Source organism: Astyanax mexicanus, chromosome 15, assembly GCF_023375975.1.
Source record: "Astyanax mexicanus isolate ESR-SI-001 chromosome 15, AstMex3_surface, whole genome shotgun sequence".
NCBI classification, from domain to species: Eukaryota; Metazoa; Chordata; class Actinopteri; order Characiformes; family Acestrorhamphidae; genus Astyanax; species Astyanax mexicanus.
Genome location: NC_064422.1, coordinates 14,976,469 through 14,997,702, shown reverse-complemented (window position 1 = coordinate 14,997,702; position 21,234 = coordinate 14,976,469). Strand labels below are relative to the sequence as shown.

The window sequence follows — 21,234 nt, the reverse complement described above, 5'->3', positions numbered from 1 at the left end:
AGTAAAATTTCTTAAAAATTCTCATTTTATATTTCACAGTGTTCAGTATGGTTCTAAGGGTGTATAAATCAAAATTCCAGCAATATTATGGCATTTGGCTGATCCTCTTATCCAGAGTGACTTACATGGTCCTTCATATTACAGAGGTGGGCCAATGTAGTGTTAGGTGTCTTGCTCAAGATCTCTTGTTGGTGTATCACAGTATAGTTACCAAGATCAGGAATTGAACCCCATTCTCCCACATGATGTGGCAGCTCTCAAGTAGGTGGTGGTGTTATCCACAGCACCACACCAACGTAGTGGTGCGTAGCTATATTTAATTTTAAGCCATTGTACATAACAGGCATTATAATGGATAAGGCATGCCTTATAACACATTATAAACGAACACTCTCCTCTCAGACAGACCCGAGAAATATATCCAGGGAAATTCTACAATGATCTGAGAAAAACAATGCAATTATTAACCTTACACTTCCTGTAGTGCATTGAAGGGTGTGAGACTGAGCATGTGGGTCATATGAACATTACATAACACCTCCTATGCATTCTGTAGTATATTACAGTCTGTCAGAATGACCTTGTCGATCATATGAACATTAAAGATGATTATAGAGCTTGCCCTACATTTCCTTCAGTGTAAAATCAAATGGTTGCGGCTGAAAAAGACTTCATAATCAAGTGCTAAAGCCGCAAATGTGTTTCTCAAATCAACACTTGCTAATAGTGAAAGGTCAGGAGTGTTTGCTGCTTCAGTCTTGTTTACACACTTGCAGCCGTTCTGAGAGATTTTGACCTTTCTGGAGATCTGAACTGGAACACCACAAGAGCCTCTCTACCGGTAGTCCGAGAGAGCCCCCCTCCATATGGCGAAATCATCACCATCCACGAGCTCCTCTGTGCAAGATAGACCCTCACACTCTGAAATAATGACCTCTCCTTCAGTACAGTCTGAGGGTATGAACCCACCAGGCTGTGAAATTGTGCTAAATTGTGCTAAACTACTCAAACCAGGAATATTTACACAGTCAGGATGAGCTCATCATGTATTTTGTCTTTTCTCTAGACATATGTGGATGTATACCTCATCCTATTACACTTCATTTTACCCCCACCATCCCGTGGGGGTAAGGCGTGAGAATTGCAACGAGCACAAAGTGTATGATTGGGCCCATAGTCTCATAGTTATTACGAGACGTTTGCTGGTCCTGCATGTGCCAGAGATTTCTGTTAGTCTTCAGCTGACATTCTAGGATTCTTCCTCACCTCATTGATCATTCTGCGCTGTGCTCTTGCAGTCATCTTTACAGAACGACCAAGCCTAGAGAGAGTAGCAACAGTGCTGAACTTTCTCCATTTGTAGACCGTCTGTCTGTCTTATCGTGGACACATGAACATCAAGGCTTTTAGAGATTCATTTTTGTAACCCTTTCCAGCTTCATGCAAGTCAACAATTCTTGAACGTAGGTCTTCTGAGAGCTCTTTTGTGTGAGGGATGATTCACATCAAGCAATGCTTCTTAAGAACAGCAAACCCAAAACTAGTGGGTGTTTTTATAGTGTAGGACAGCTTTAACCAACATATCCAATCTCATCACATCCTGGCTCCAATTAGCTCTTGGAAAAGTCATTAGTCTAGAGGTTCACATACTTTTCCACCCTGCACTGCGAATGGTAACATGTTGTGTTCAATAAAACCATGCAAACATATATTTTTTTGTGCATTTTGTGCATTTTAAACATTTAATGACCAATTTATGCAGAAATTTAAGTAAGGGTTCACATACTTTTTCTTGCAACTGTATATATTGCAGATGGGCACTACCTAGACCAGGGGTGTCCAAACACGGGGTGTTTTTTTTTTAAATAGAATGAAAGTTGGCCCGCTGTTAAGCAGGTTTTTATAATGTGAGATTCAAAATTTGAACGCTAGGTGTCAGAAACGAGCCAAAGAGTCTAAAAGCGGAGAGGGTGCGCATTTCTAGCGCAGAAAAACGGGCCAAAGAGTCTAAAAGCGGAGAGGGTGCGCATTTCTAGCGCAGAAAAACGGACAAAAAATGTATAAAAGCGGAGAGGGTGCGCATTTCTAGCGCAGAAAAACGGACAAAAAATGTATAAAAGCGGAGAGAGTGCGCATTTCTAGCGCAGAAAAACGGGCCAAAGAGTCTAAAAGTTGTCGTAATTAAGGAGTTTAATATTAAGAGACATCATGAAATGAAACATCTATTTGAAAAATCTAAGTTTACACAACACTGTCAAAGATAAAGACAGTAAGTCAAATAAAATGGTGTGTAAATGAAATAATCAGGAAAAAAGTATTATTTAAAGTGCTATATTTCATTATTTGTTTTATTACAGAGTGTGGCCCGTGACTTCAAATATATTTCTCCTTCTGGCCCCCAACAAAAAAAGTTTGGACACCCCTGACCTAGACACTGGAGAAAGAAACACTGACAAAATATACTGTTGTCTGTATATTGTGTTTATCCTATATAGAAAAAAAGAAATATTGACTAAGTTATACCTGCTCTCAGTTACACAGTCTAATACTTCACAGTATGCAGTTATGTTTAATGAAGACAAGCAGGCCTAACAGTCCTTATAGAGAAATGGCTGTATAATGTGTTTTACTGTTCCAGCAGAGATCCATCAGTGCAGATCTTAAAGAGTTTCTGGAAATGCATGAGTGAACAGGCTGGATAAGAGGATTCCTCAGACTCATACATTCATTACTATGCGCATAGAGGAGATGATAAAGTCGAGGCGCTGCATCTGAAAGATCCTTAATCAGAAATAAGTTACTGACTCTGCATTTATATATGAGTAAGTTACACAGTGAACATCGACATGACTTTGCTGGAGAATTATGTAACTCTGCATGCATATATTTACATAAGTCGGCAGGTGTTGACTACTTCTGATTAGTGGTTTCTAGCATAAGAGGTACATCCTTTTCTCAAACAGCTGTAAAATTATGTACATACATCTATACCTACAAAAAAGAATTGGCAATGTTCCACTGAATATCCTTTGGAATACACACATGGACAAAATTGTTGGTACCCCTCGGTTAATGAACGAACAAAAGTAATAATAAATAAAAATTCTATGAAAGTGAACAAATGAAAATATGACATTGATTCTAAACCCGTGGTTCAACAGAATTATTTTAAAAAGTAAACTTATTAAACAGTCCTGAACAAAAAGGATGGTACCCCTGAAAATAATGTGACCAAAGGAACATATTCAATCAAGGTGTGGGCACTAATTAGCATCACAGGTGTCTATAATCTTGTAATCAGTCAGTGGGTCTACTGTATATATAGGGCTACAGGTAGTCACTGTGCTGTTTGGTGACATGGTCTGAACCACACTCAACACTTAACATGGACCAGAGGAAGCAAAGAAAAGAGTTATTCTCAGGAGATTAGAAAGAAGAGAAAAAGGTAAAGGTTATAAGACCATCTCCAAGCAGCTTGATGTTCCTACAGACTACAGTTCACACATTATTCAGAAATTTAAGATCCATGGGACTGTAGCCAACCTCCCTAAACGCCCAGAGCCCAAAAAACTTCTAAAGAGATTAAAGGTGAACTTCAGGCACGAGGAACATCAGTGTCAGATCGAACCATCCGTCATTGTTTGAGCCAAAGAGGACTTTAAGGGAGACGACCAAGGAAACACCATTGTTGAAAATTAAAAAAAAGACTGGAATTGGCCAAACTACATGTTGACTACAAGCCTCAAAGCTTCCGGGAGAATGTTCTATAGACAGATGAGACAAAAATGTAACTTTTTGCCAAGGCACATCAGCTCTTGAATCAGGGTTTCTTGAATCTGTGCAGGATACAATGGAATCTCAAGACTATCAATGGTTTCTAGAGAGAAATGTGCTGCTCAGTGTCAGAAAGCTTGGTCTCAGTCGCAGGTCATGGGTCTTGCAACAGGACAATGACCCAAAACTCACAGCTAAAGAAAAACACCCAAGAATGGCTAATAGGAAAACATTGGACTATTCTGAAGTGGTCTTCTATAAGTCCTGACCTAAATCCTAGTGAGCATCTTTGGAAGGAGCTGAAACATCTTTCTATGCCGTCTGAAAAAGGCACCCTTTAAACCTGAGACAACTGAGAAGTGAGCTAAAGTATCTGCTGAGAGGTGCAGAAGCCTTATTGACAGTTACAGGAATCGATTTTATATATTAGGTTGTGCAACAAAATATTAAGTTAAGGGTACAGTCATTTCTGTCCAGGCCTGTTTCATGAGTTTATTTATTTTTAAATAATTCTGTTGAAGCATGGTCGAAGAGCAATGTCTGACTTTCATTTGTTCATATTCATAGCATTTTTCATTTATTATTACTTTTGTCAGATGCAAGTTATCGCTGTGACCATTGTGGGTTTTTTCTTTCATTAACCGAGGGGTACCAACAATTTTGTGCACATGTGTAGCTGGAGTGATGGATTTCCATTGAGATAAAACAGTGAGATAGAGGGATGAGAGTGTGATGGCACCCAAAAAAAGACCAGCTAGAGAGTGATAAAGTTCCATTCACAGCTTTGGAATGAATGAAAAATCTGTAAGTGAAATTACAAGATAATATTTTATTGACCTGATCTTTGGGATGAATTGGATTGAAGAAGCTCAAGTGAACACCACCAGTATGAGTTGGAGTAATGAACCTTTACTGACATCTTCACCGAGGATAAATTGAACTGATGAAGCTCAACTCATTTTAGAGTGAGGCACAGTGATGGAGTTTCAATGAGGTCTGTAAGCTTAGTTGGAGTAATAAAGTTCCATCAAATTCTTTGAGATGAGTTGATTTGAGTTGAGTGATGAAGCTCTTCTAAGCACTTTTTGGGATGGTAAGGCACACCGGATTATAGGATGCATTAGGCGACACTAGAAAGGATGCCTACATGGAAGTGAGCAAGGGTGTCGTCGTGTTTCTTTCTAATGGGGAAGCACCTAAGTAAACAAAACTGTAATTCTTACAATTTTTTTTTTTCAAAGTCAAACAAGCACTGGATGTCTATCTACATAGATGTCTCTTCTTAAAACTGTTTATTTGGGTGAATAAAGCTATATTATATATTATAATAGTTGGTCTGAAGGTGAGCTTTTAGTGACCTTTCTCCAGCACTAAGGCTGGGTGCAGCAGCAATAGCATTAGCTGCTAACAGCAGCACTAGCAGCTAGACTGACGAACTCTGAACGCCATCAGCTAGCGGTTTGTCCCATGTAGCTTGTTTTAACACAGCAAACATGCAGACTACAGTCCACTATACTTGCCTCTGAACTGTAAAAGAGCTAGCACTGCTAATGCTAATGCTGCTGCACCCAGCCTTAGTGCTGGAGGAACTTCACTGAAAACTTACCCTTATAACGCTGTACTTCAGCAGAGTGGCTGGTAGAATTCACACATATGGCACACTGTTGATTTTTGGGAAGTAAAGGATTTAAAGTGCACCTTATAGTCCAAAAAATATGGTTCAGTAGTTCTACGTTTAATCATTCTAGTTCTATTGAGATAATTGGGATAAGTTGAAGTGATGATGTATGGTTAAAGTATTTGGAATGAGTTGAAGTGAAGGAATTCCATTTTTGGGATGAGTTGGTGTTTTGAAGCCAAACAGAACAAATCTGGACTAAAAAATCTCCACTGAATTCTTTGTTTTGAGCTCATAAATATGAAAGTTCCACCCAAATACTTAAATTTTTGGGACAAACAATGGGGATGGAATTTGAGTACTTTTTGGGGAGTCTCACTGACTCTCAACTTTTGGTGGAAATTGTACTGATGGCATTTTCTTTGATGTCTTTTGGGATAAGTTTGAGTAATGAAGCTCCGCTGCCATCTTTAGCATAAATTAGAGCTGATTAATCTCGACTCAGCTGAACTCTTTCAAGATTAGAGTGGCATACAGGGTGATAATATATAGAGTACAGAGTGCTAGCCTCCAGTCAGTTTGACCTTTCCTTTCACTCTTCATCATGACCGTGAAGTTTCGAGCGCACCATCTGTATTTAATTAGCACTTAAATTAGCGGAATGGTCAGATTAGCTATTCTTCCTCTGGGCTATTAAACTCTATATCTCTGGTTCTTTTTCGGTCTGGTTCACGGTGTCGCGTCACAGCTCTTCTTTATGCATTTCCTTCACATTATCCCGGACTTAATGAGACTACAGCCCGCACTGTAATATTCAGCACCTGAACTCCACTGAGCCCCAATCAGCCTCTGTGTTTCATCTGAATTCAGCCTTTCCTCCATATTCAGCATTCAGCAGATGAAGAACTCTGAAGATAAGCAGAGGTCATTCCACACACACTCACACACACACTCACACACTCTCACACACTCCAGCAGCAGATTTAAACATTCATGCAGTGTTTATCCCTCACAGTCATAATGGCAAGTGGAGACAATGTTTAGCAGATAGGATTTATTGACTTTATTCCGAAGCTGTTTCTGAGACACTTTCACATCCTTAGAGATTCACTCTGACCTCTGCTCTAACCTTCCCTTCAACTCTAACTAACACACACTCTCTCACACACACACACACTCCTGCTTTAGCATTCCACAGGTGTGTACACTAGTCGAGCAGAGACGGGAGACGAGAGACGACAGCAGAACGAAGAGGAACAGCGTATTGCAGTCAAGAAGCTCGTAGGAGAAGTCACTCTAAAGAACTAAAAAAAGTCAGTAGTGTGTATATGTGTGTGTGTGTGTGTGTTATAAAATGAAAGAACTGTCTCCTGTCATCTCCAGGACTGCCTAGAGCATCCTCCCCCCCAGGAAACCGGGAAGAGTTTTATGATCCTATATCATAAAACTCTTCCCATACTGTGGCGTCACGTCGTGTCTCTTAAACCAGTATGAAAAGCAGTGTGTGTAAAAGGTAGGTTTGCTGCTGAGTCAGATGCTGAGGCTCATGGGAGTGAGCATGTTCATGGTGGTAAATGGTTAACTTAATGTTGAACAGACGTTGGTATTGTGTCATGTGTGGGGCACAGGTGGCTGTCTGAGTTGGTTGAGGTCCACTATGGACGAGGTTCACGGTTTACGTGTGGTTTACGTAGGTTCTCCCAGTCAGACACCCCGCTCTGTTACTTTACGTGGTCGGACATCCCGCTCTGTAACTTTACGTGGTCGGACACCCCGCTCTGTAACTTTACGTGGTCGGACACCCCGCTCTGTAACTTTACGTGGTCGGACACCCTACTCTGTAACTTTACGTGGTCGGACACCCCGCTCTGTAACTTTACGTGGTCGGACACCCCGCTCTGTAACTTTACGTGGTCGGACACCCTACTCTGTAACTTTACGTGGTCGGAAACCCCGCTCTGTAACTTTACGTGGTCGGACACCCTACTCTGTAACTTTACGTGGTCGGACACCCCGCTCTGTAACTTTACGTGGTCGGACACCCCGCTCTGTAACTTTACGTGGTCGGACACCCCGCTCTGTAACTTTACGTGGTCGGACACCCCGCTCTGTAACTTTACGTGGTCGGACACCTCGCTCTGTAACTTTACGTGTTACATAGGTTATCACACCTAAACTATATCACTATTTTAAAGGCGCAGGGGCAAGCCGTGAAAATAGACTGTTAACTGGATGCAAGATAGGAATGAGTATTGCAAAGCACCTTGCCACAGGGTGTATGTTAGAGCCCTTGCTATTTTGGGGTAGATTTGAAGAAAAAAAAATCTCTAAACTCCCCACCATTGATCAATTTATGGTTACAGCCTTGCAAGATACCAAATAACAGTACTTAACTAGAATGATACAAATGGTAATAGCACCTTACAAAACAAATGCAGACACCAAAGCTGACAAAATAATCACTTTTCATTTTTCCCCCTCATTCCTCTTCTCTGATCTCACTCTGCTTCTCCTGGGGGAATCTCCTCACAGCTCAGAGCTATTGTCAGACATTAATTCAGGGCACAGACCCTGTGTACTGTTGGTTTGCCCCGAGTGGGAATCAAACGGCAACACGCTGTAATGTGAGACGCTCCCTAGTGACCTGAGGCATCACTGATACAGCAGAGTGTTTCCTTTCTGAAGAGGGAGTTTCCTAACGCAGCAGCCTACACTGACTTCAGCGCAGAAATACACACCAGCTAAGCTTAATCTTATGGGTTACTCTGGATTGATAGGTTAGTGTTTGGTGTAGCCATAACATTCAAAATAACATTAACATCACATGCCTAGTAATACTGTTTTTTTACACACTATAAAGCACTCTGGATTATAAGGCACATCATCAATGAACGTCTTTTTTCTGGTCTATTTTCATACATAAGGCGCACCGGATTATAAGCCGCATTATGAGACACTAGTAAGGAACAGGGGTGTTGCCATGTTTCTCTTCTAATTCAGCGGGTAAAGCTAAGCTAAGTTAAAGCTCCACTAGGTAGGATTGGGGATGGTGTGTTACCACAGCACCTTCTACCACATGTTTGCTGTGTCCCCTACATACTTGACTTGTGCCAAACTGCAAATGGCACATCTTATGTATTTTTTGTTGTTTGTTTTTTTTAATGGTTTTGTTATTGCCACTCTTCCATTACCACTTAACAATTACATGCTTTAATCTATTGGTCTATCACTTAAAGTCCCAGGTACCGTGTTTACCTAATGAAAAAGCAGAAAAGCAGAGAAGAGTTGAGTAGATTCAAGTAGTATAAGTACAGTGCAGTGGAAAAGCACCATTAAAAAAGTCCTACAGACGTAAAAAGATTTTTTAAGTATCTCCCCAACCATAACACATCAAATCAACTAAAATATTGAGGAGAAAACTGGAAGCGGCACTGAGGGAAAATGAATAGTAAATTAATTAATGGAAACAGATGCTGTAATTAAGTGCAGGATGTTCCTCGGCAGCAGTTTTTGAATCATTGATCTATATTTAGAGGAGAACATGAAGGACGATGAGTTTATGTGGAGAAAGAGTCTCATCAGACTAATGTTCTTATTTATTCCTAGTTATCTCTCTGTTTCTTCTCTTACTATTTACTTGTGTCTTCTTTTATGAAAGGTTGTTTATCTCCAGATTTTAGCGAGAGACAGCTTGAATGAGTGAGAGAAAGCACAAGTAAGGCGAGAGAGAGTGAGAGACAGCACAAGTAAGCATGAGACTAAGTATTGAAAGTATTGAAATTAGGCACCAAATTTATTTAGACCTTTCTAAAGAGTGAGTAAGCGAGAGACAGTGTGAGAAAGCATGAGTGAGTGAGAGACAGTGCGAGTGAGTAAGCGAGAGACAGCCTGAGACAACATGAGTGAGCGAGAGACAGTGCGTGTGAATAAACGAGGCAGTGTGAGAGAGTAAGCGTGAGACAGCGCGAGTGAGTGAGAGACAGCACCAATGAGCGAGAGATAACATGAGTGAGCGAGAGACAGCACGAGTGAGAAAGCGAGAAACAGCTCAAGTAAGCAAGAGAGAGCGAGCAAGCGTGAGACCGTGTGCCTTTGGGGCTTTGTTTACCTTGCTGTGCTGCGTGCTTTCTGCTTTTGGCATGTTCTTGCAAAGTATCGAAAACAGGTACCGAATTGATTTAGAACTTTCGGTACTTTTCAGGTCATTTCAATACCCAGCCGTAGTGCCAGATATCTCTGCCCAATCAGAGGAGACAATGTGCTCACATGGTTTGTTAGGGCGCATTTTGGTGCATTTAGGTTTGTGCCTGTGTGAAAACAAACCAACCAAGGGGAAAATGCTACCAGTACATGAACTAATCAATTGATTCAGACCAGACTGATTCAAACCACAGGTGTAAAACATGCCCTAAGGATGTTCTGATTTGGTTAAGTGTGAAAGCTGCTTTCGTTTTTGGTCCTGCAGAAATCGGTGGTCTGTATTTCTCTTTAAGTGCACACTGTTGGAGCAAGGCTACTGTAAAAGCTCAGCTTTGTGAAAAATCAGACTATTATCTCCCCACATTACAGTCGGTGTAACAGTGTAACGACATGATTCTGAAGCTATTGCACAACGTCCCTGTAAGAGAGCAGTTGTTCCTAGTGAACATGAATGGTATTCATTTTCACATGTATACCAGTATCTAACTGGTGTACATCCCAGCTTGTATCCTCTGATAGTTCCACCTCCAATAACCCTCCCCAGTGTGTTCAGCTGGGTAAAGATCACAGACCGGCAGCTAATCTTGACTGAAAAAAGCTCACAGCTGTGTTACTTAGGGTCGGTCCAGGCCTGCTGTTTCTCAGCAGGAGAGGTTTTACCTGGCACTGAGGGGGTGGAGACCTGCCAGCAGAACAACCTCAGCTGGATGTGTGGATTTAGGGGAGATTTAGGGAAGTGTGTGCTGGAATTAATATCTGTATCCTCTCTCTGATTCACACACTGGTACAAAAGGTCAGTGACTGTTTGAGGAAACGTTTCTGCAAATGTGTGGAAAAGTAGAGATTCTGTAGCATCATTACAGAAGACAGTAGAGAAAAAAAAACAAAAAAAAACAAAGCCAATTGTGCTCTCTCTCAGGGCTCCGGCAGCTGAGGGCAAGCTGCATGACCGGGATTCGAACCTGCGAACAGCGATCTCCTTGTCTTTATTATCTGAAACGATCAAAATTGAACATTTGGCCGAATATTTTACAACAATAAGTGAAAAGTGTCTTTTTCCCCCCAAATTCCGAGCATCCTTGCTTTGATAGCCATTTCTTTTTTGGAGTTTACCTAAGTAACAACTACTCAGTGTACTGCTATAAGAGCAATAGTCTCTCCAGCAACCAGACTCACTTTTTTTTACTTTTCTTTTTGTAACATTGACCTCTTGCTGTTTTGTTATTTCAGTGGAAAGAAAATCAATAGCAGGTATTTCACCAACATTCCAGTCTATTATGTCCTGAGAGAAGTACGAAGCCTCTGACTGCAGGGCTCGCCGTATGAAAAGCTCTCCTGAGCTGATTTCAGCACACTCAGGAGGCATTTATCACAGGAAAGATATCTGATTCTCCTCCACTCCAGCTCAGCGATATTCTTCCTCCTCTAAAGCTCAGCGATATTCTTCCTCCTCTCTAGTTCTGTGATCCACGTCTGCTTGATTTTAGTGATCTACCCAACCACTAACTTGTAGACGTGGTGTAACAGATCCCAAGGCCCAATCTTATTTCCCTCCTTGGCTTCACCACTTACCCTTACCCCTTCTTTTCCAGTGTAACCCTCCCCTAAGAATCAGGACAATCCTTCAAGTATCTGATACGTCATCAGGAGTTCAGTAATCTAGCTGCTGGTTAACTACTTACCTTTATTGCTTTATTGCATTTCTTCAGAAAGGGAAATGGTTCAGAAATTAATTATTATTGTCCATTCCTTAATTCCTCTGTGATAGAGAGCTGAAATTAGTGTTGATTAGCTTTTATTCTATTTAATTCTCTATTCTGCCTTAAATGCTGCAGCCCCTTTCATCTGTTGCACCATTTAAGGTGGAATGGAAAAGTTCGCTTGCTAGCTAGCTCCTGAGACAAACTACTAGCAATGTTTTATGCTTGTTATGAAGAATTTGACCATAAAACATTGAAACTACACATTAAACTATGGCAAAATAGTGCTAATCATCACTTTTAACAAGGAAAATTCTCATACCCCATGTAAAAGAGGGGTAGGGGTAAGGGGTAGGGCCAAGGGGTGAAATGGGGTTGGTCCCAAATCCCACAGATCGGATCCTATCATTGTTTAGATTGTAATAAAAAAGTAAAACAAATGTAACATTGCTGTTTATTTGTTAAAACTAAATTTAACAGGGATATTTCGTCGCCTGGCCTGGGTTTCCGGAGCTTTAGCCCCAAATATATTTTTCTTAGTAGCCCCGAATCGTTTTGCTGAGCTCAGCTGGGCTATTAATGAGGTCACAGGCCGCTGTCTCCTGTGAATGGAAAATCTCTTAGCGCTGATCACTGAGCCAGTTCAAGGATAAAGTTCCGCCTTTTAGAAGGAACAGCCAATCAGCTTGTTGGTTTTGTAGGGAATTTTTACATACCCAGGCAACGCCCCTGATAATACACATCAAAAACTGTAGATGGTGAATCATAAAACTAATAAGTTATAGAACAGGGGTTGCCAACACTGTTTATTATTATTCTAGAAATAATTTTAGGGGGGTGGGGGGCGCCGATAGTATGTTTGCATACACCGCAAAAAGTATGTAGTTGCACCCATGTTAATTGCTAACCATTGATTCCTTCAAAGAACATGTGTATTTATACTGAGGCACACACAGCTTGACTTAATCAACTAATTAAGTGACATTTTCAAGCCAAGTAATTGCACTGGATTTTATTTAGGAGTTTCAGAGTAAAGGGGCTGAATACTTTTGCACATCACACTTTCCAGATTTTTATTTGATGAAATTCTTGAAAACCACAAATCGTTTTGATTCCATTTCACAAATATGTTATACTTTGTGTTGGTCTATCACTTTAAATCTCAATAAAAAACAATACATAAAATAAAATACACATAATTTCTCATGCCGCAGTGTTGCACGTTGTGTCGGTTTGGTCTGTACGTGTTACAGTGAAGCCGAAATGCTTCCATACTCCACTTTAGTTCATTCATCTTCTTCCTCATCTGAAGCTCAGTAATCTTCCTCCTCCAGTAAAGCTCAGTGATTTGTCTCCTCTGCAGCCTCTTGAGAACGGTGTCGGTCTGATAATGCAGCTCTGGTCTGATTGCAATCACAGCACATTGGAATGAGGGAGAGGAAGAAGAACCAGAGACAGAAGGTCTCTGAGGACGAAGAAAAGCACGTCATCCGCTCTGCAGTCAGCCGGAGAAACCGGGACGAAAATTGAATTAGATACTTCAATTAGATCCCCATTTTCTGAAGAGTTATATATAGGTGGCTAATGGAGTGATGGACAGATTGATGAGCGCCGCAGTTTATCTCCACCCTTTTTCATAGAAAAAAAGAGACAGATGTGTTTGGAAAATCGAAATGAAACGACGTGAAGCCAGAGCTGTGAAATTAGCTCTGCTGTAATTAAGAAAGTAGAACTCTTGTAATTGTATTAATGTACTATAATCACCTCGGGTGTTAGAGGCAATTTAGCGAGTTATTCATGGATTCCAAGAAACAGGGCCTCTTTTCCACTTCATCAAACCTGAGCACGGTTCATATGAGGCCAAACATTGGACTTTAAATTGGACCATTTAAAAGAAAATACAATACAATTAAATCAAATGAAATAAAATGAATGGAATACTTATTAGTTTAAAATGCATTCTACAAGAGAAGAGGGACACATGATTAAACAATCAAACATTTCAGCATAATTAAATGAAATGTGTTAAACTCTTAAATAATAACTTCTTATTAACTGACAAATATATTGTGACAAATCTTATTTTTTTGTCACTTCCACATTTTTGACATAACAAGCATCTGACTGCTGTTTTTTTTATTCAAACAATTTTATCAAAAATCCATTATGAATGGACCAATACAAATGCTTAAACTGTCTGGTGAGTTCCTTGCTCCTTATGATGCTGTTTGTTCACTAATGTTCTGTAACAAACCTTCACAGAACAGCTATATTTAAACTGAGACTAAATTACACACAGCTCGACTCTATTAACTGATTAAGTGACTTCTGAAGGCAGTGAATTAATTGATTGCAATGGATTTCATTAAGGGTTTTCAGACTAAATACAGGGCTGAATACTTTTGCACATCACACTTTTCATATTTTTATGTGATTAAAATGTTGAAATTTTGATTAATCATTTTTTTCCCAATACAAATGTATCAAAATAAAAGTTTGATTTATGTTTTATATCCGGTTAGCATGAATGCTAATCTGGCAAGCTGTTACACATACTGTATAGTGATCTATTTTTTTTTAATCATATTTATGGAAGAGTGTCAACTGCCTTAAGGGCCCTTTCACAGATTGCTAAAAAAAAAAAGTAAAAAATCCTGTTGAATGTTGAAATCCAACAGGAAACCATACGTTGTGTGAAAGGGTTTCAACAAAACAATGCTAAACAAACACTGGAGCATAAAGACTGCCCGAAGTTTCATAAGGTATTTTACACACTTTTAACTCCACCAGCAGTGCTGTGACTTGAACGTTTCTGTGATGTTTTTGTGAGTGTCAGTCCTGTCGTTTTCTGTCTGCCTTTCTCTAAAGACTCCCCTTCCCAGGATGCACCTGCGTCAAATCCTGCCGGTCATGCCTTCTAACTCACCAGCCTTCTAATTATTTTCACCTGGCCCTCCTAGTATAAATAGCTTCTTGTTTCAGTTCCAAGTTGCCTGGTATTGAATCTGTTTAGTTAGCTCTTCCACCCGGTGGTTCCTTTGTTGTTGTCTTTTAGTTATCGACTCTTTTTGTATTTTTTGACCTTGATTGTTTTGTTAGATTTCTTGTTGTTGACCTACTTTAAATTTTTGACTATCATTTTGTCCTGTCCTTCTACTCATTATTGGATATCCTGTGTATTTCTCTGTTGCCCTTTTGGTACTGACCTTGCTTGTCCCTGACCATTCTTATATATTCAGCCTTTACTTAATAAACTGTGTTTCGTATCCACGGGTGTCTGTCGTGTGTTTGGCCACCGTGACCGTGAGCACTTCTAGTATGGCGTCAAAATAGGGTCAAATGTTTTAAGAACCAAAAGTTTAAGCCATAAAAAAGAAATTGAAATTTGAAAACAAGAGGACTATTATTGGTATCTAGAATTTTAAAATCAGGTTTGTAAACTGAATATTTAATATTGAATGGAGAGTTTAATATTCTGTTTTATGTTTTACTTCATAAGAAATCCAACCCACCCATAAAATAATAAAAAAAGGCTCCAAGCTAAAAGCGAGAAACTTCTCACATTGAAAGCAAAAGTGGGAGACGCTTAACTGTGGAAAAAAAAGAACAACTGAAAGAGAAAACAGATTTCTTATGAAGGTAAAACACAAAACGGAATATTCTACTCTTTGTTCAATATTAAATATTCTGTTTACAAAGCTGATTTTAAAATTCTTGATATCAATACTAGTCCTTTTGTTTTCAAATTTAAATTTATTGGTTAGAGATTATACTTTTGTTTTTTAAAAAAAAAAACCCTATTTGACCCTATTTTGTCACCGTATTCCAGTGGCGTGATGCTGGAGACGTGCTGCTGAAGCAGTTAGTCGAGCGGTGGGGCAGACTGGTGCTAAACTAACAGCCTTCACTCACTGCAGCAAGGCTAAACCCTGAGCCGCACTGAATAAAAATAGGCCATTCTGATTTCTGATTTATTATTTATGATCATTGCATGATGCTTCAGCTCTGTTGCTCCAGTTTGTGTTCTCTGCAGGTTAACAGCTCGGGCTTGAGTCATAAACACACACACACACACACACACACATCATCCCACTGTTCACCCTCCGGCTAACACTACGCACTTACACACACTGACCATGATCTGCTCCATAATGTATGGGCTGGCACTGCATATGTTAGCCTGGCAGGTGTGTATGTACTCGCTGTCTGTGTATGTACAGTGTGTGTGTGTGTGTGTGTGTGTGTGTGTGTTTGCCTGAGGGGGCTTTAGTGACTACAGCAGGTGGGATCTGTGTGTAATATTGTAGTCAGCTCAGTGTGCGGACCAGGCGGATCATTAACCCTTATATAAGCCTGGAGTTATTGCTGTCAATCTCTACCAGACTGAACCACAGAGATAAAGAGCTACAGGTTTTTTTTTTACACCAGCATTATTTGTTCCAGTTAAAATGAACTCTGGTTCATTTGTTACTTTAGTGCGGTTCAATTGAGCAGGTGTGAAAACAGTAATCGCACTCAGGTTTGGATCAAAATCGAAATAGTGGTTAGCACGTTAGCCTCCCAGCGCTGGGGTCTTGGGTTCAAGTCCCTATCTTGGTGGAGTTTCCATGTACTCCCTGTGTCTTCATGGGTTTTTATTGGGGACTCATGGAAATGGAAATCAGGTAAATTGGATACTCTAAATTTCCCAGACAAATCTAATACTCTATATTGATCTGGGGTGTATATGTGTAAGCGTGTGGTATATATGTAAGTTTGTGCGTGTGTAAATGTGTGTATGACTGTGGCCAGATACAGATTGGCACTCTGTCCTGGGCAGTGTTGGGAAGGTTACTTTTAAAATGTAATCCCTTACAGATTACTGATTACATCACTCAAAATGTAATTTGTAACGTAATCAGTTACATTACTTCAAGTGAGTAACGTAATCTGATTACTTTGGATTACTTACAATATTGTCGTTTTTTTAAGCCTGAATGAATGTAGCAACCACATCTTGCATATTATTGTTTTATTTTTCCTTCCAGTTAATAGATAGACAAATAAAACAGCCTTTTCAATCACCCTATAAAAATACTTATGAAACCATTTAATCAAACAATTTTATAAAACACTTCTATAAATTGATGATAAAATCATTAAAAACCAAACAATGTAACAACAACCGTAAGCTAACTATTTGCAGGTTTGCCACTTTCTGCAGGTGGATTTTTTGCCAGGATTATCTAGGGGTGTGAATCACAAGATTCATTACAATACGATACAATACGATTATTTTAGTCAGCGATACGATAATGTACGATACCTCAAATTATGTCTTTATACGATACAGTTCGGTCCAATAGGATTTAATGCGATTACAATCTGTTCCTTTTCTAAGAACTCACAAATGCAAACAAAATATAATTTGAATGTTTTATTATTAAATGTCAAATGCAGTGTAATCATAAACAGTAAACAATAATTCACTTCAACACTTTAATTTCCATTATTTAGGTTCCATTTGAGAACATCAAATGCAGAAGAAAATGTAAAAAAAAAAAAGCGCCTGTTATATTTAGAGTTTACAATGTGTGTATGGATGTTGGTGATGAATAGTCAATCATTCTCTACATTTCCTGATTCAGTAGGGTCTTGACAAACAAATTACAAAATTTGTAATTTATATCACAATGCATTGAAGAGTTACACTGCATTATATTAGGTGTCCACCAGGCGTCTCTAAAGTGTTCAAAACCTCTCCAGTAAATCTGTCTTTATACAGCCAGAGTTTGTAATTTTTTTGTTTGTTTGTGATAAAATAAATGAATGTAAGTCTATTTCAGAGTAATATTAATACTTTTTGATGAAATGACGAACAAAATCACACGTATGCGCGCTGTGGGCGCACTTATGTTTAGCAGAGGGAATTTGGTGACAGCGGTTAGGCATGCCCCTCCCCCAGCCATTAGGAGACCAATCAGGGCAAATTACGTACCAATGTTTTCGTCTAAGGGTGGACTATTGGTTGAAATAGGTGTCAATCACTTTTGTGACGCTGGAGAAAGGCTATGACCTGATTTGATTGGATTGGATTGATCCAGCGCTCACGTTATTGGTTCAAAAGACGATCACTCAAGAAAAATTGTGGTTTGTGGACCGCTGAAAATAAACGCATGTTTGTGAGGAGAAGTAAGCAGGCGAATAAAGGACTTTATGGATATTTTATCTGCGGTTCAGTGCTGTACTGTGGATGCTGTGATAGTAAGTGAATTTTCTATAATGTAATATGATGTTATTTTATATACTAATAATATTTTATAAGGCTATTTTGTTGGGGAGGCGTGTTCCCCATGTAAACAATGTGGAAAAAACAGGCTGTTTTCAGTTGGCGATTTCTGGCGACTGGTTTCATGTAGATGGTTGTAAATTTGCATGCAGGTAGTTAAATTAGTACTAAAGAATATGAGTCGGTTATTTGGTCGGTGTGTTTAGAATATTTGACGCTTATAAGCATTCAACTTTACATAGTCAGAACGGGCCCGCCGACGGGCTAGGGGGCGCTTCTGCAGTGAAAACATTCTGAGCAGGAGGTTGTGAATCATAGAATATTTTGATGTCGTGATTTATGTGAATGTGATTGCGTTTTGTCAGTGTTGGATTGGAAGACCAAAAATAGAAAAGTACCGCAATGTAATCCATTTATTTTAGCAGAGTAACTGTAATCTGATTACCACTTACTGAAGCAGTAACTGTAACGGATTACAGTTACTCATAATTTGTAATCTGATTACGTAACGCCGTTACATGTAATCCGTTACTTCCCAACACTGGTCCTGGGTAATTGCTGTAGTGCCCGATGCAGTCCTCCAGGTGGATGGTGGTTTCCGGTTAAGAGTACGCTGTGTGCTATTGGCTGCTGCTTCTCACAGGTGTCTGTATGAGTGCTGAGTATAAATGGTTGTGTGTAATATGTGTAAATTGCATCCTTGGGTTTCTAGAAAGGCGCTTTATAAGTTGAACTTCATTCATTCATTTCTTAGAATGAAGGAAGTGGTGTCCATAAACATCTGGACAAGTAGTGTTTATGACTGATTTTGTCTTAGTAACCACCCTGGAACTTTCAGATGCAACGTAATGGGTTATTGCGAGAAATGAAGGGCACTGTCCAGGAGGTGTTCCTGCCCTGCTCCCAATGATTCCAGGTAAGCTCCTGACTGACTGCAACCCTGACCATGAAGAAATCGATAAGAAGATGGATGGATAACAAGACAGAACAGAAAGAATCTAATGTAAAGCACTGTTAAGCAAGAAAAAACAAAACAGGCAAGCTGTTTTTTGCTGGATCTGTTTTGGCTGCACAGTATTGTCAATGACATTTCAACAATAGGTAGTTTCAAAACATATGCTCCTTACTGTGAAAAAAGGTGCTCTGGCATAAAATACGACATCAATTTGATAGTGCATGCCATGTGACCCTGCCTGGTAAAGACCTCAAAGCCTGTCAGAGCCTTAAGATGAAGACCATATAAAGGTTTGGTAGAAGAAACTTGTATACAGATTTGGAGGTGAAATGTCTAAGCCTGTCACACTATCTTCTAGATCCCTATCTTACACCCTACGCAAGATGTGGCCCTATCCACTATGCTATGGGTCAGAGTTTATGAATATCCTCTTGGGACCCAGACTTTTGCTTGGAGTGCATTTTTAATTGAATATTAATTTAGCGTAAATCATTTGTACTTGGAAACTGTACCAATGTGCTCATTTGGGGACAGTTGTTTACTTTAACCTTTAAAAATTATCCTTCAGAAGGACTTAAATCATCCTAAAACAAAAAATGTTTCCTTCTACAGCTTTCTTAAGCTGTTTACAGTAAGTAAACAAACTAGTTTCAAACATAAGATTCATTGAGAATTATTTTCTAGCGTGTGTTTCTGTCTGGACTGGCTGTAGAAACTTTTGACTGGGATTCCCGCCCTGTTGTTTTCAATCAGTTGAAGGTACAGGTAGTGTCTCCAACTCCCTATATGAGGCCAAAGGGTCAACATTTTAAAAAATGAAGCAGAAATGTAACGTCCACATGTGAGGACACTGGGTCTTAGGAAGACAAGTTTGGGCACCCCTGATAATGTTCATGTTTTTTTTCTGCCTTATGTGGCCAGAACTCTTCTTTTGGAACCTCTCCCCCAGGATCTACCAACCTTTGAACTTACATGTACACTGGTTAAACACCATTAAACTTATTATTCGGACTATAAGGTCTGTTTTCATACATAAAGTGTATGTGTAAGGTACACTGGATTATAAGGCACACTATCAGTGAATGGTCTATTTTCAGTCTATTTTCATAAGTATGAAGCACCAGAGTATAAGGGCCATTAAGTGCCTTTGCAAGGCTCCTGACTACGGTAGGCGTAACGCTCCAACACACCATAATATTATGTAGAAGCACATTATTACACAAGTATAACTCTGCAAGGCTCCTGACTACCGTAGCCTGCTTCGCTGAAATCAGCATCCCCACCATGAAAAGCACCCTCTCTCGGGAAAGGGTGCAGGTGACATTTCTCTCTTTCAGTTTATTTGGTCAAAATAAACAAACTAAGGTCCTCGGTTTATCTTAGCGTTCGATTCAAGTGACACAGCATGCACTCTCGAGAGGGGTTGCTTATCCTTGCAGGGGTGGGAAATTCGGCACAACAGAGCGCCATGTACCAGATAAAATCGATTCGCGGTCAGTGAGCACAACCTAAATACAACCTCAAATCTTACAGCCTCAAATCAGTCAGCCTGGTGTTCACCTGCCTCGGTTCAGCTTTCAGAACATATGAAGCACATTCAATCCCTGCTCAGCTTCATCACTAATTTATCACACTGCAGATTTAACACAAAATCCAGTAAATGTCAGAATCGCTGGACTGGAGGCAGAGGAACACCAGTTATACTGACCATCAACACAGAAAGACACTACAGAACAGATTATCAGAGTAAGAGAAGATTCTGCTTCTGCTCTGGAGAATTCACAGCAGAAATATACACACTCTAACCAAGAACAGGATTGGGTAGACAGCTGAGCCTGGAGGAAACACTCTTCAGAACATCAGTTCTGATCATACTAATACAACTCTGGAAGTAAATGTGTTAGTTAAAATATTTAATTTTGAACAAAAATACAAGTATTTTATAAGAAGGTTACATAGAAACAGACTTTTCTACACTGTAAAACCTAACTGCTTTTTTTACTGAATTAGTTAAGTTTGATTTGAGTTATTGTAACTTAAATAATTTAAGGCAATCTGTTTCCTCAAATGAAGTAAGTCGATGTTGTTTGATAGGAAGTTTTTATTAAAACTACAGCCTATTTATTTTACTTTAATAGTAGTTGTAAATAAGTTAGCTCAACATGATTTGCTGAAGATAAAAGGGTAAAAACTGTGAATTTAAGTTGCATTAAGGTGTAATGCACGTCTGTTATCATATTACTATTGCTATTATATACATCCAAATAGAGATCTTTGAGTTAAACCAATTTATAATAACTGGGTTTAGTTTAGTTGCCATTAACAGCTTCTTTTCCATTGGCTTCTGGCAAAATCAATTTGTATACTAGGTGTCTCCTCCATTTTCTGAAACTCACCATCAGCGGGCTACCTCAGGTAAACTTGTAGATCATATATTATTATTAACTTCTTGGAATCTGTGTTGTTGGCTGTAAGAGCAAGCATCATTTTTCTGAGCTGCTAACTCTCTATTGGCTGTGCTCTCAATACTGTTTACTCTATAGCTGATTTATGTGAATTAATCATTTTGAGAATGGATGTTTGTTCAACTCCACACAGTATTCAAATTAACTAAAAAAAAAAAATAGTTCTGAAACTTAATTCATTTGAGCCAACGAATTACCTAAAGAAAATTTGAGTATACTTATTAGTGTCACGAATAAGAGGGTGGACGTAAGTG

General features: G+C 39.4%; 1 protein-coding gene across 13 annotated transcripts in view; it reads right to left on the bottom strand.

The window, feature by feature from the left end:
• Positions 1-21,234, bottom strand: part of rpl38 (ribosomal protein L38) — an 888,922-nt gene that overhangs the window by 108,275 nt on the left and 759,413 nt on the right. The window contains exon 1 of one of the 13 annotated variants that reach the window (XM_049464413.1): positions 6,188-6,192. The exons of the other annotated variants lie outside the window; for them this stretch is intronic. The gene's annotated coding sequence lies outside the window, so the exon portion shown is untranslated. Of the gene's footprint in view, positions 1-6,187; positions 6,193-21,234 lie in introns of those variants that run through there. 13 annotated transcript variants of the gene reach the window in all.